The sequence below is a fragment of the Carassius carassius genome, chromosome 16, assembly GCF_963082965.1.
Source record: "Carassius carassius chromosome 16, fCarCar2.1, whole genome shotgun sequence".
In the NCBI taxonomy this organism is placed as follows: domain Eukaryota; kingdom Metazoa; phylum Chordata; class Actinopteri; order Cypriniformes; family Cyprinidae; genus Carassius; species Carassius carassius.
The window spans coordinates 6,232,725-6,247,985 of NC_081770.1; the positions used below are offsets into that span (position 1 = coordinate 6,232,725).

Genomic DNA, 15,261 nt, shown 5'->3' on the forward strand with positions numbered 1-15,261 from the left:
ATATAAACTTTGACCCCTCTAGTTTATCTAACTTCCTGCGGAACCGCCAAATACAAAGGTGAACAGAAGCAAAGACGAGACGAAGAAGAAAAAGTAGTAGCTAGCCTTGGTCGAGACTATTATATTTTATATTTATATTGTTTATATTCGTATTTATACCTCAATCAATAACTTAGTTATGGATCATGATTATGCTTTGCCTGCACGTTCTGTGAAGCGCAAACGTACGGGTGAAATAAATGACCTGAGAAGGTTTTGGGACGAAGAAGAAACGAGACACGGATAAATATTGGAGTTGCATTTCCAAGTTAGAGAGAGCTTCGTGACTAGCTGAAACTACAGAGAGATGCTTGCATTCTAATAAACAGGTATGCATCCATTCAGCTAACTGTATCTATCCGTATATTTTGTGAAACGATGATGTCTTGTGTAAAACGCAGACGGACTAGCTCTCATGGAGAGTATAATGTAAATCTACATGTGTTCTATATCTAGCTGGATAAAGTAGCTTCAAATGCAGTTCACTATCTTGTTCGATATCATAGTATAAACGTAGCCTAATTATAATTATTAACGAAAGGCAACCGTGTTTTTTTTAACATATATTACTACTAGCTAGATGGAATATTGATTTGATAGGGGTCTGATAATTCATATATCTCTCCGTTCGAAAATACGTGATTGTCAAAATACTAAGGCCGGTGACACACTGGCTGCGTGGCGTCTCTGCTGCGTGCCAGAAGCGTGGCGCGGTGCTGCTGCTGTAGGTGACATAGAGGGAGACCGCCGACAGACCAGGCTCTTGTCTTCATGACAACAATATCTATACTTCATGTTGAACATAAATATAAAGCCTACTGATAAAGGACACCGTCAACAGTATTGACGGCAAAATAGACTTATGTTCGACAGGTGCAATATTTGAAAATCGATAATTATTTATTTATTTTTTAAATTACATTTGTATCTGAATTTATGTCAACCTATAGACTTTCAAACATCAAAATGTCATGAATTAATATGTATTTGTGTACAAAATTACATATAAACATATTTTCCTATTATATTTTGCCTGGAAACGCTTCCAACACGCGTGCGTGTCGCGTGAAAAATAGGCATCGGTTCTATTTCTAGCATGCACACGTTTTCCGCGCGGCTCACGCAGGCAGTCTGCAAACTCTAACCTATTAACATGGGAGCCGAATTAAAAACTGACACGCCACGCAGCTGAGATGCTTGTGCCACGCATCCAGTGTGTCGCCGGCCTCAGTTAAAATGAGTGACGCCTGGTTCACACCGGACGCCGAAGCGGCGCGGAACGGAAAATCACGCGCGGTCCGGCGCCTGCCTGTTCACACCAGACGCGTATTCTCCGCGGCGGTCGACAAGCGCTTCTGCTTAGTTGTTGTTTATTCAGAGCACATGGGTAAGTAAATAACCCCCACCCCTCCTACCCGCCCTGTAGTCCGCCCACTCTCGTTGCTCTGTGTGTGCATGTGCGTGTGTGTTGTGTTTTTTTTTTTCCTAGTCTGTTTAGATACACAAATATGATTGCATTTGTCACTCGCGGTATTTTAATTTGAAAATTGCCTATATTTTGACAATTGACCGGATTGTCTCGTGTTTCTTGGTGTGACTTCCTGTCGGAATTGACGCGGATCGCTCGTGGCTCGCGCAAAAATGGGCGTGGTTTTGACCAAGCGGGAAATGTTGCTTATTTAAAGCATTTGTTCGAGGAAGTGATGTGTTTTGTGGAGGTATGTATTTGAGGTATGTATTTATTTATTTATGTAAAAGTCCATCAAAATCTCTCTACCTACCATCCTAATGTTACCTGCTATCATAAATACTACTAGCATATGAACCCGTTTCTGCAGATGTACATATGCTGTCTGCTATGAATCAATTAACATTTTATTTAACACAATACAAACTCATAAAACCCACCAGGGACTCCAACGACCTCTGCCACCCTTCTCCATGCGGAACTGCGTAGCTCGTTGTCCCTATATGACAATAAAGTCGGATCATATAAATTAGGGAATCCTGCGACAGCCACAATCAGTTTCTCCTCCATTTTGTACTCTGGAACTAAAGTTTCCGCGCATTTTTGAAGTAGGATGTGACCTGCGAAGAGACTTCCCTCCGTCTCCATATGCTCTACTTCTATTGGATAGACGCGCCGCGTTTGACGGACTTCATTTGCATAAAGATGGGCATCAGCCAGCTTTTTGACGCGCAGCACTTTTTCAAATGAAGCACCGCCTCCCCGGAATGCTTTGCGGGTGCGACAAAGTCGCGTGACGTCACCCATAGGAATATAGTAGAGCGCGGCGCGACAGAAGTGTCGCACAGACAAGTGGATCAGCGCCGTGAGGAATGTGGGGAGCGACAGAGCGCGTGTTCCAATGAACAACAACTCCCATGAGCCTACGCTCTTTCCCGACGTCATCAAAGTACGTCTCATGTTATTGTTTTGATTGAGTGACCCCTGGTGGCCAAAAATTCCATACTGCACGTTTAAATAAATGTGAAATTATTTTAAACTTCTCAGTGTCGGATCTCGGGGCTAATCACCTGTCTTTTTGGTGTGGGTGTGTGTGTGTTGGGATGGTTTGACAGCTCACCACGTCTGCCTGTTTGTTTTCCCCGCCTCCCTTGTTTCCCCGTTGTTAACCTTAATTGCTCGCCACCTGTTCTCTATGTCCTTCTAATTTTTTCCCCTTTATTATTCCCTGTGTTTCTCTGTCTATTGTCAGACTGTTGTTATTCATACCAATAGCTCCGATCATCTAGCAGCTCTTTGTACTCACCTTGTCGTGTCTTGTCCTCAGGCTCCAGTGTGTTTAGTTGATTCCTCTGCCCTTGTTCTTACAAGCCTTGAGCTCCTAGTAGCTTCCAGCTGTTCATCCCTCCGGTCCGGCGGTTATACGTACTTCTGTGAAACGTGACTCATCTGCTACTCATCCTGTCACTGCGAGTGAAACGTGACTCATCTGCTACTTATCCTGTCACTGCGAGTGAAACCTGTGAAACGTGACTCATCTGCTACTCATCCTGTCACTGCGAGTGTAACCTGTGAACCGTGACTCTTCTCCTGTTTCGAATAAAGCCTTGAGTTTACCCGCATCTGAATCCAGCCTGCTTTCTCCTGACAGAACAGTCTGACCAGATTATGGATTCAGCAGGATCTGATCCGCTTCGCTCGGCTCTCGTTCAACAGGGAGTGTTGTTAGGGCAGCATGCCACCCAGCTCAACACCACCGTGCAGGATGTGGACGTTCTCAGTGCCCGAGTCTCCGAACTCCTCACACGGGTGGACGATCTTCAGCGAGAGGCAACGAGCCGGGGGCCCGTTCCTCACACCAGTATGTCACACGAGTCCGAACCCCATGCCAACAATCCGCCGGTCTACGATGGCGATCCTAACGCCTGTCAAGCGTTTCTCTCCCAATGCTCGCTGGTGTTTTCTCTGCAGCCCCGGCGTTACGCAAATGAAGAGACCAAGGTGGCTTATGTCCTTACACTTACGATATGTCAGTTCTTGAAAGTAAATTACTGTTAAATTTAAATTAAATTAAACGTGTAGTCTTACATCTAGGGATGCACCGAAATGAAAATTCTGGGCAGAAACGGAAACCGAAAATTCTGGATGCACTTGGCTGAAAAACAAAAATGCTTTGTAATGATTATTTATTAATTTATGAAATAATAGACATTTATTTTGTAAGACTGTTTAAATTTAACTCAATTTTAATGATACTGAATAAAAAAAAAACACAAACTAATAAAATAACCACACTTTTCCTGAAAATAGCACAATAAACCTGGACAGAATTTATATTAATATTGGTAACATTACAATAAGGTTCACAAGGTTACATACTTTAGTTTGCAATCTAAGAATTTATTAATCTTAATTCAAGGGTTAGTTCAGCCAAAAATGAGAAATTGCCTCCATTGAAAATGTATAAATGTCCAGAAAGGTGTCCAGAAAGGTAATAAAACATCATGAAAGTCCATGTTACATCATAGGGTCAAATTTGTTGAAGCATCGAAAACAGGTTTTGGTCCAAAAATAACAAAAATTATGACTTTATTCAGCATCGTCTTCTCTTCCGGCTCTATTGTGAGCGCGACTGCTGTGACTGTTGACTTACAGTGTGAAGTCGTAATTTTTGTTATTTTATAATTTTCATTTTTGCCTGAAATAACCCTTTCATATTAATTTCATTATTAAAATCAACAGTTGTGCTAGTTAACAGTTAATGCACTCTTAATAAACATGAACTAACAATGAACAACTGTATTCTCATTAACTAAATTTAAGTAAGACTAATAAATACGTGTAATGTATTGTTCATTGTTTGTTTGTGTTAAACATTAATTGAACCTTATTGTAAACTGTTACCTTAATATTAAATATCAATAAATACTTTTTTATCCACTTCAATGTAACAGAATCAGTTATCAATAAATACTTTTTTATCCACTTCAATGTAACAGAATCAGTTATAAGTTGTTGGATTTATTAATTTAAATTTTTTTGGACTATAAATAATTATAGTCCTAGAAAGTTACTATTATCAGATCACAGCGTACAGATATACTATGTTAGAGCACAGTAGCGCTACTGCAAACAGGAGCAAGATTTTTTGCAATTTTTCTCTTCGATAATTTGCAGATGTCGGTGCATACCTACACTGAACAAAATTATAAATGCAACACTTTTGTTTTCGCCCCGATTTTTCATGAGTTGAATTCAAAGATCTAAGACTTTTTCTATGTACACAAAAGACCTTTTTCTCTCAAATATTGTCCACAAATCTGTCTTAATCTGTGTTAGTGAGCACTTCTCTTTCTATTTTCTGAGATAATCCATCCTCCTCACAGGTGTGGCATATCAAGATGCTGATTTGACAGCGTGATTAGCCTTTAGCCCCTTTAACACTATGATTCCGGCAAATACACAGGTAATGTGTCCCGGCAATTGTTTCCGGGTTGCTGGATTTTGCACTTTCACACTACCAGTGATTACCTGGAATATGTGCATGCGTTCACACACAACCCCTAAAGGTCCCGTAAAGACATGTGACATCACGGTGTGATGTGTAATGTACGAGTCGAAAACGCTAGGCAGGTTAACTTTCACTTAAGATGGCGAACGATCTCCGCTTCAGCGCACAAAGTGAGGAACTAACTGATCTCTGCTTCATTACAATTTGCAAATTTTTTTAGTAGCGAACATTGATCTGCCTTTAAAACACCTGGTAAAAGAGTCACGTGATATCATGCGTCATCACTACGACACACCCTTTACGGCATTAGTTCTGACTTTTGTTCAAACAGAGCTCGTTCCGGGACTGAACCCGTCAATGTTACTAGGTCCCTAACCCTGGATCAATCCCGGGACGTGTTTGCGTTCACACAGAAGGGTAACCGGCAATTTACTGGGTCCAATGTTCAGTGTGAAAGAGGCTTTAGGCTGGCCACTATAAAAGGCCACTCTAAAATGTGCAGTTTTACTGTATTGATGGTTCGAGGGGGGTGTCCGAAAACCAGTCAGTATCTGGTGTGACCACCATTTGCCTCACTACACATCTCCATCTGATAACTTTCAGCGATCCCGTCATCTTTATTTCAGAAGGTGACCCAGCTGACTTCACCAGGAAAAAAAACTCAACCCTAGCATCTAGTTGATTGTGAAGAAATTGATTTTATAATTCTACCAAATAGTATACTAAAAGATCTGTATTGCTGCGGAAAACATTGCGATACTATAACGTATGGTTATAACCCCTAGTTATAAGTATATATCTCTTTTAGGGTAAAGTCAAAACAATTTCTTGAACTTTTTTTTCTTTAAAAACTGCAGTCCATTGCAGTACAATGCTGTTTTATTAGATTTACATGGGTTTTATGTAAAAATATCTCTTTTCAGCAAAACAAGCTGTTTAGTTAGCTACAGAAGAAGCACATCATGTTATTATAAAACACATTGTTCCCTAGTTGTTTATACACAATATTCAGTTATATTTCTACAACTTCTGCTATAAAGGAGATGTACTCTTGCATAACCTCAATGGATAAATTATTAACCTCCAGATTCTCCACCTCAAGACACTCATCCAGATAATAGAGCAGCACGTTTAAATATATAACTCATTGCCATTAATGATATAAGCCTATTATTCATTTACATATTTTATTAAGTTTTATTTGAATCAATTTGAATCAATACAATTCTAATATATATGCAGTGTATTGGTATACATTTATTTTTTGTATTTAATGAATGTGTTACATGTATCTAACTCTGTGATTTGATTTATTTCTCTTGTAGGTTAAATGATTGTGGCTTAACAGACAAAAGTTGTCCAGCTCTGGCTTCAGTTCTTGGATCAGATACCAATCTGAAAGAGCTGAACATGAACAATAATAATCTGCAGGATTCAGGAGTGAAGCTGCTCTGCACTGGCCTGGAGAATATAAACTGCAAATTAGAGATACTGAGGTAAATTTTGTAGTGTTTTGTTAATTTAAATTTTGAAAATTTGCAGGCTTTAATTCCAGCATAAACTCCACATTCCAGTGTCCTCATTTATCAACAGTGCATATTCACAGATGTGTGTGTAACGAGTGCGTAAGAACAGTCTCATGCAAAGTGTGGGATCTTCCAACTTGTACTTTAACATAGGAATTGGTGTAAATATAAGCTCAACTCTGAGCATGCTTCAGCAGAGAATCTAGTGCTAGAATGGCTATACTACAAAAAGAAAGTGCTGCTGCGTCTTTCCTGTGTCCTTTAATTGCAAATACTACATTTATAAATTAATAGTTCAAGTTAGATAAGATATTTAGTCTTGTTTATCCCCCCAGGAAACAAGACTAAATATATTTTTGCTTATATAGTAAATGCATCTTGATTATTTAAACTAAAACAAGAGAAAAATAATAAGGTATGCCTTTTTTTGCGTGCATCTGGGAAGTCATTTGAAATGTAGCTTTAGTGTCATGACTGATCTTGCTTTGCTGCAGGATTCTGCAAACCATGCTCTGTGCAGAAAACATGTTTAAAAAGAGCGCACTGATCTGTTTAGTGAGTGCACAGAATGTCTTCTCAGTTGGTACTGCTTTCTTTTTCCACTATTTCAGGTGAGGACATTATACATTCACATGATTTATAATGGGAGGTCTTGTCACTATATTGGAGGCATTTCTGAATGCAAATGTTTAAGTGTTTAAATGTTTTTTTTTTTAAGTCTAGATCTAGGCACGATGAGTAGACAGATTACTGGATCTCAATATTCTGCACGAGTGAATCAGATCGCTGCTCTACTGCAGCATAAACACTGTAAACTCAACAAATTGACATATTTTTTCAGTGTTACAAGGACATTTTTTAATTCTTGCCGCTGGATGTTTTTTGTGTGTTTTGTATAAGAGATTGCTGATTGAAAACATTTCTTTAATTTTTGACTTTGGTAACATCATCACCATCACCAGTATTTGTCAACTGTCAGCTAAAACATACTAGTAAATATTCAGGTTAAAACTGAAGTGTTTTCTCTTTATGCAGTCTGAAGAACAACTGTATCACAGAAGGAGGTTGTCATGTTCTGGCTGCAGCTCTAAATTCAAACCCTTCAAATCTGACAGAGCTGGATCTGAGTGAGAATAAACTAGGAAACCCAGGAATGAAGATCATCTTGACTCTGTTTGAAAATGTACAGTGTAGACTGGAAAAGCTGAAGTAAGTATTTTAAGTTTATCCCATTATTTACCCAGACTCAAGTGACCCACCACAGTTAAAGGCACAATATGTAATTTTTCTGCTTTAAAAATAGCAGATATCACTATATCTATGTTATATATATTTTTTTGTTGTGTACTTACATTATCCCGACAGTTTCCACGAACTTTAAAATCTGGAGAAAATTATAGTTTAATTAGAAGACACGGCACGTTTCTTTATTTCCGTTTTGTCGCCCGTCTATGGCATCATATAAACTTTGACCCCTCTAGTTTATCTAACTTCCTGCGGAACCGCCAAATACAAAGGTGAACAGAAGCAAAGACGAGACGAAGAAGAAAAAGTAGTAGCTAGCCTTGGTCGAGACTATTATATTTTATATTTATATTGTTTATATTCGTATTTATACCTCAATCAATAACTTAGTTATGGATCATGATTATGCTTTGCCTGCACGTTCTGTGAAGCGCAAACGTACGGGTGAAATAAATGACCTGAGAAGGTTTTGGGACGAAGAAGAAACGAGACACGGATAAATATTGGAGTTGCATTTCCAAGTTAGAGAGAGCTTCGTGACTAGCTGAAACTACAGAGAGATGCTTGCATTCTAATAAACAGGTATGCATCCATTCAGCTAACTGTATCTATCCGTATATTTTGTGAAACGATGATGTCTTGTGTAAAACGCAGACGGACTAGCTCTCATGGAGAGTATAATGTAAATCTACATGTGTTCTATATCTAGCTGGATAAAGTAGCTTCAAATGCAGTTCACTATCTTGTTCGATATCATAGTATAAACGTAGCCTAATTATAATTATTAACGAAAGGCAACCGTGTTTTTTTTAACATATATTACTACTAGCTAGATGGAATATTGATTTGATAGGGGTCTGATAATTCATATATCTCTCCGTTCGAAAATACGTGATTGTCAAAATACTAAGGCCGGTGACACACTGGCTGCGTGGCGTCTCTGCTGCGTGCCAGAAGCGTGGCGCGGTGCTGCTGCTGTAGGTGACATAGAGGGAGACCGCCGACAGACCAGGCTCTTGTCTTCATGACAACAATATCTATACTTCATGTTGAACATAAATATAAAGCCTACTGATAAAGGACACCGTCAACAGTATTGACGGCAAAATAGACTTATGTTCGACAGGTGCAATATTTGAAAATCGATAATTATTTATTTATTTTTTAAATTACATTTGTATCTGAATTTATGTCAACCTATAGACTTTCAAACATCAAAATGTCATGAATTAATATGTATTTGTGTACAAAATTACATATAAACATATTTTCCTATTATATTTTGCCTGGAAACGCTTCCAACACGCGTGCGTGTCGCGTGAAAAATAGGCATCGGTTCTATTTCTAGCATGCACACGTTTTCCGCGCGGCTCACGCAGGCAGTCTGCAAACTCTAACCTATTAACATGGGAGCCGAATTAAAAACTGACACGCCACGCAGCTGAGATGCTTGTGCCACGCATCCAGTGTGTCGCCGGCCTCAGTTAAAATGAGTGACGCCTGGTTCACACCGGACGCCGAAGCGGCGCGGAACGGAAAATCACGCGCGGTCCGGCGCCTGCCTGTTCACACCAGACGCGTATTCTCCGCGGCGGTCGACAAGCGCTTCTGCTTAGTTGTTGTTTATTCAGAGCACATGGGTAAGTAAATAACCCCCACCCCTCCTACCCGCCCTGTAGTCCGCCCACTCTCGTTGCTCTGTGTGTGCATGTGCGTGTGTGTTGTGTTTTTTTTTTTCCTAGTCTGTTTAGATACACAAATATGATTGCATTTGTCACTCGCGGTATTTTAATTTGAAAATTGCCTATATTTTGACAATTGACCGGATTGTCTCGTGTTTCTTGGTGTGACTTCCTGTCGGAATTGACGCGGATCGCTCGTGGCTCGCGCAAAAATGGGCGTGGTTTTGACCAAGCGGGAAATGTTGCTTATTTAAAGCATTTGTTCGAGGAAGTGATGTGTTTTGTGGAGGTATGTATTTGAGGTATGTATTTATTTATTTATGTAAAAGTCCATCAAAATCTCTCTACCTACCATCCTAATGTTACCTGCTATCATAAATACTACTAGCATATGAACCCGTTTCTGCAGATGTACATATGCTGTCTGCTATGAATCAATTAACATTTTATTTAACACAATACAAACTCATAAAACCCACCAGGGACTCCAACGACCTCTGCCACCCTTCTCCATGCGGAACTGCGTAGCTCGTTGTCCCTATATGACAATAAAGTCGGATCATATAAATTAGGGAATCCTGCGACAGCCACAATCAGTTTCTCCTCCATTTTGTACTCTGGAACTAAAGTTTCCGCGCATTTTTGAAGTAGGATGTGACCTGCGAAGAGACTTCCCTCCGTCTCCATATGCTCTACTTCTATTGGATAGACGCGCCGCGTTTGACGGACTTCATTTGCATAAAGATGGGCATCAGCCAGCTTTTTGACGCGCAGCACTTTTTCAAATGAAGCACCGCCTCCCCGGAATGCTTTGCGGGTGCGACAAAGTCGCGTGACGTCACCCATAGGAATATAGTAGAGCGCGGCGCGACAGAAGTGTCGCACAGACAAGTGGATCAGCGCCGTGAGGAATGTGGGGAGCGACAGAGCGCGTGTTCCAATGAACAACAACTCCCATGAGCCTACGCTCTTTCCCGACGTCATCAAAGTACGTCTCATGTTATTGTTTTGATTGAGTGACCCCTGGTGGCCAAAAATTCCATACTGCACGTTTAAATAAATGTGAAATTATTTTAAACTTCTCAGTGTCGGATCTCGGGGCTAATCACCTGTCTTTTTGGTGTGGGTGTGTGTGTGTTGGGATGGTTTGACAGCTCACCACGTCTGCCTGTTTGTTTTCCCCGCCTCCCTTGTTTCCCCGTTGTTAACCTTAATTGCTCGCCACCTGTTCTCTATGTCCTTCTAATTTTTTCCCCTTTATTATTCCCTGTGTTTCTCTGTCTATTGTCAGACTGTTGTTATTCATACCAATAGCTCCGATCATCTAGCAGCTCTTTGTACTCACCTTGTCGTGTCTTGTCCTCAGGCTCCAGTGTGTTTAGTTGATTCCTCTGCCCTTGTTCTTACAAGCCTTGAGCTCCTAGTAGCTTCCAGCTGTTCATCCCTCCGGTCCGGCGGTTATACGTACTTCTGTGAAACGTGACTCATCTGCTACTCATCCTGTCACTGCGAGTGAAACGTGACTCATCTGCTACTTATCCTGTCACTGCGAGTGAAACCTGTGAAACGTGACTCATCTGCTACTCATCCTGTCACTGCGAGTGTAACCTGTGAACCGTGACTCTTCTCCTGTTTCGAATAAAGCCTTGAGTTTACCCGCATCTGAATCCAGCCTGCTTTCTCCTGACAGAACAGTCTGACCAGATTATGGATTCAGCAGGATCTGATCCGCTTCGCTCGGCTCTCGTTCAACAGGGAGTGTTGTTAGGGCAGCATGCCACCCAGCTCAACACCACCGTGCAGGATGTGGACGTTCTCAGTGCCCGAGTCTCCGAACTCCTCACACGGGTGGACGATCTTCAGCGAGAGGCAACGAGCCGGGGGCCCGTTCCTCACACCAGTATGTCACACGAGTCCGAACCCCATGCCAACAATCCGCCGGTCTACGATGGCGATCCTAACGCCTGTCAAGCGTTTCTCTCCCAATGCTCGCTGGTGTTTTCTCTGCAGCCCCGGCGTTACGCAAATGAAGAGACCAAGGTGGCTTATGTCCTTACACTCCTCTCGGGCCGTGCCCGCGAATGGGGAATCGCCGTATGGAGATCGCGGGCTCCCTGTTGTGCCACTTTCGCGGATTTCAGTCTAGAGATGGCCAAATTGTTTGATCGCTCTGCTCAGGGTGACGAGGCGGCGGCCCAGTTATCACGACTGTCTCAGGGGAGGAGCTCCGTCACTGACTATGCTATCCAGTTCCAGACTTTAGCTGCGGCATGCGGCTGGAATGAGAGCGCGCTGCGCGCTCGTTTTCTTGAGGGGTTGGATTTCGCCATTTCGGATGAACTCGCGGCCATAGAGCTCCCGCGGGAATTGGATAGGCTCATTAGTCTCGCGCTCCGCATTGAGGGTCGTCTTAGCCGGCGCCGCCAACGACGGCAAACACCCGCCCCGTGGCGCCACCTAGAGTCCTCCTCTGCCAGTTCAGCCGGCCGACAGCCCTCGGAGGAGGAGCCCATGCAGTTGGGTCGTCTACGGCTTACACCACGGCAGAAGCAGGAGCGTCTGTCGTCGGGGGCGTGTCTATACTGCGGCAAGGGAGGCCACTTCGCCCTTCAGTGTCCGTTAAAAGCCAGGGCCCACCAGTGAGGAGGAGAGTCCTGGTGGGCACGGTTCTCAGCTCAAGCTCTCCTGCAGCACGCACTCAGCTGCCGTTCCAACTCTCCTTCCAGAGTCGTTTACACACTGGTCTCGCCCTTGTGGACTCAGGGGCTGAGGGGAACTTCCTTGACGCTGCCTCTGCTCAACGTTGGAGAATCCCACTTGTTCCTTTAGTTAGTCCCGTTTCAGCATGGTCATTAGCTGGCCGTCCCCTTACCACCATCACCCACGTCACTCCTAAGATAGACCTCCATATTGCTGGCAGTCATCATGAGCGGATTGAACTGTTTATTATTGATTCCCCTAAGGCTCCTTTAATTCTGGGACACCCATGGTTGCACAAGCACAATCCCCACATTGATTGGGTTAGTAATTCTGTTTTAGCCTGGAGTCAGTCTTGTCACGTGTCATGTTTGGGTGCTGCTTTTTGTCCTGTCTCTGTGTCTTGTGTTCCTCAGGAGGATCCCTCTGACCTGACTGGTGTTCCGGCGGAGTACCATGATCTTCGGGCGGTCTTCAGTAGGGCCCGGGCCACCTCGCTACCTCCGCATCGCCCTTACGACTGTGCCATTGATCTCCTCCCGGGCTCTTCTCCGCCTAAGGGTCGTTTATATTCCCTTTCAGGTCCTGAGAGAGAGGCCATGGACAAGTACATACGTGAGTCACTTCAGGCTGGGCTCATCCGCCATTCCTCCTCTCCCGCTGGTGCAGGGTTTTTCTTTGTTCAGAAGAAGGACGGCTCCCTGCGGCCTTGTATTGATTACAGAGGTTTGAATGACATTACTATCAAGAACAGGTACCCCCTACCTTTAATGTCTTCTGCTTTTGAATTATTACAGGGAGCTCGGGTCTTCACCAAGTTAGACCTGCGCAACGCCTACCACTTGGTGCGCATTCGGGAGGGGGATGAGTGGAAGACGGCATTTAACACCCCTTCGGGACACTACGAGTACTTGGTTCTTCCGTTTGGTCTGACCAATGCTCCAGCCGTTTTCCAGGGACTCGTCAACAGCGTGTTGGGTGACATGATTAATCAATTTGTCTTTGTGTATTTGGATGATATTTTGATTTTTTCTTCTTCTCTCCAATTACACACCCAGCATGTCAGACGGGTTCTCCAGCGGTTACTAGAGAACCAGTTGTTTGTCAAGGCGGAGAAGTGCGAATTCCACGCTGAGTCTGTTACGTTCCTTGGCCATATTATTTCTACGGAGGGGATCAAGCCTGATCCCGCTAAGATTGAAGCTGTTGCCCAGTGGCCGGTCCCTGACTCCCGGAAGGCTCTGCAGCGTTTCCTGGGTTTTGCCAACTTCTACCGGCGTTACATCCGGAATTTTGGTCAGATCGCTGCACCGCTGACAGCCTTAACCTCCACTAAGGTGTCCTTCAGGTGGAACCGGGAGGCGCAGGTAGCCTTTGACATTTTAAAGTCCCGTTTTGTCTCTGCACCTGTTCTGATGGTTCCAGATCCGGAGGCCCAGTTTATTGTCGAGGTTGATGCTTCGGACGTTGGGGTTAGCGCAGTTCTATCTCAGCGTTCCCTCCATGATGGGAAGGTTCATCCTTGTGCATTCTTCTCTCATCGTCTCAGCCCTGCAGAACGTAACTATGACATCGGCAACAGAGAGCTGCTGGCGGTACGATTGGCCTTGGGTGAGTGGCGTCATTGGTTGGAGGGGTCAGCGCAGCCCTTCTTGGTCTGGACGGATCACAAGAACCTTGAATACGTCCGTTCGGCCAAGAGGCTGAGCTCGCGTCAGGCCCGCTGGGCGCTCTTCTTTGCCAGATTCAACTTCACCCTCTCGTACCGGCCGGGATCAAAGAACACCAAGCCTGATGCCCTCTCTCGCCTGTTCGGTGCTCCGGGAGGGGAGTTTGCGGCCGATGCCATCCTTCCTGAGGGGGTGGTGGTCGGGGCCCTTTCGTGGGGTATCGAGCAGCGAGTTGAGGAGGCCGGTCGAGGGGTGCAGGTGCCGGGAGAGTGTCCGGCGGGCAGGTTGCCGGTGCCGGCTGCGCTGCGCTCTGAGGTCCTTGAGTGGGGTCACTCATCCAGGTTAGTCTGCCATCCAGGTATTCGGAGAACGTTGTCTGCCATCCGACAGCGTTTTTGGTGGCCTACTATGGCCGCGGATGTTAGACAGTTTGTGTTGGCCTGCCCCACATGTGCCCAAAGTAAGCCTGTCAATCGCCCTCCTGATGGTCTACTGCATCCTCTCCCTATCCCTTCCCGTCCTTGGTCACACATTGCCCTTGATTTCGTCTCTGGGCTTCCTCCTTCGAAGGGAAACACTGTAGTTCTCACGGTGGTGGATCGCTTTTCCAAAGCGGTTCATTTTATTCCCCTGCCCAAGTTACCCTCCGCCCGGGAGACCGCCCAACTGGTGGTGGATCACGTCTTCCGTCTCCACGGGTTACCAGTGGATGTTGTTTCAGATAGGGGTCCCCAGTTCGTCTCCCGGTTCTGGAGGGAATTTTGTACACAGATTGGGGCCTCTGCTAGTCTGTCATCTGGTTTTCATCCTCAGACCAATGGGCAGTGTGAGCGGGCCAACCAGGATCTAGGAAGAATGCTCCGCTGTCTAGCATCCAACAATCCGAGTTCCTGGTGTCAGCAGCTCTCCTGGGCAGAATACGCCCATAACACCCTTCCTGCGGCCGCGTCAGGTATGTCCCCTTTTGAGTGTGCTGTTGGTTATAATCCACCTCTGTTCCCATCACAGGAACCCGACGCAGCGGTTCCATCCGCCCTGGCTTTCGTCCAGCGCTGCCGTCGCACCTGGGAGAGAGTCAGGAGGATTTTGGTCCAAACCTCTGACAGAACCAAGGCTGCAGCTGATCGTCGCCGGTCCTCTCCTCCTACCTATGTGTGTGGTCAACGGGTTTGGCTCTCTACCAAGGATCTGCCTCTCCGGGCGCCTTCTCGTAAGCTGGCACCCAGATTCATTGGGCCTTTCCGCATCACCAAGGTGGTTAGTCCGGTGGCGATCAGGCTCAAGCTCCCTCCTACTCTTGGTCGGGTTCACCCGGTGTTTCATGTTTCCAGGGTCAAGCCTGTGTTCTCTTCCCCCCTTAATCCTGCTTGCAGTCGCCCCACCCCCCCACCCCCTCGTCTTGTGGATGGATCTCCTACCTATA

The 15,261-nt window shown here is 44.5% G+C and overlaps 1 pseudogene; it reads left to right on the plus strand.

Annotated features, from left to right (window-relative positions):
• The window catches only part of LOC132159317 (NACHT, LRR and PYD domains-containing protein 12-like), a 36,325-nt pseudogene that overhangs the window by 10,158 nt on the left and 10,906 nt on the right, over positions 1–15,261 (plus strand).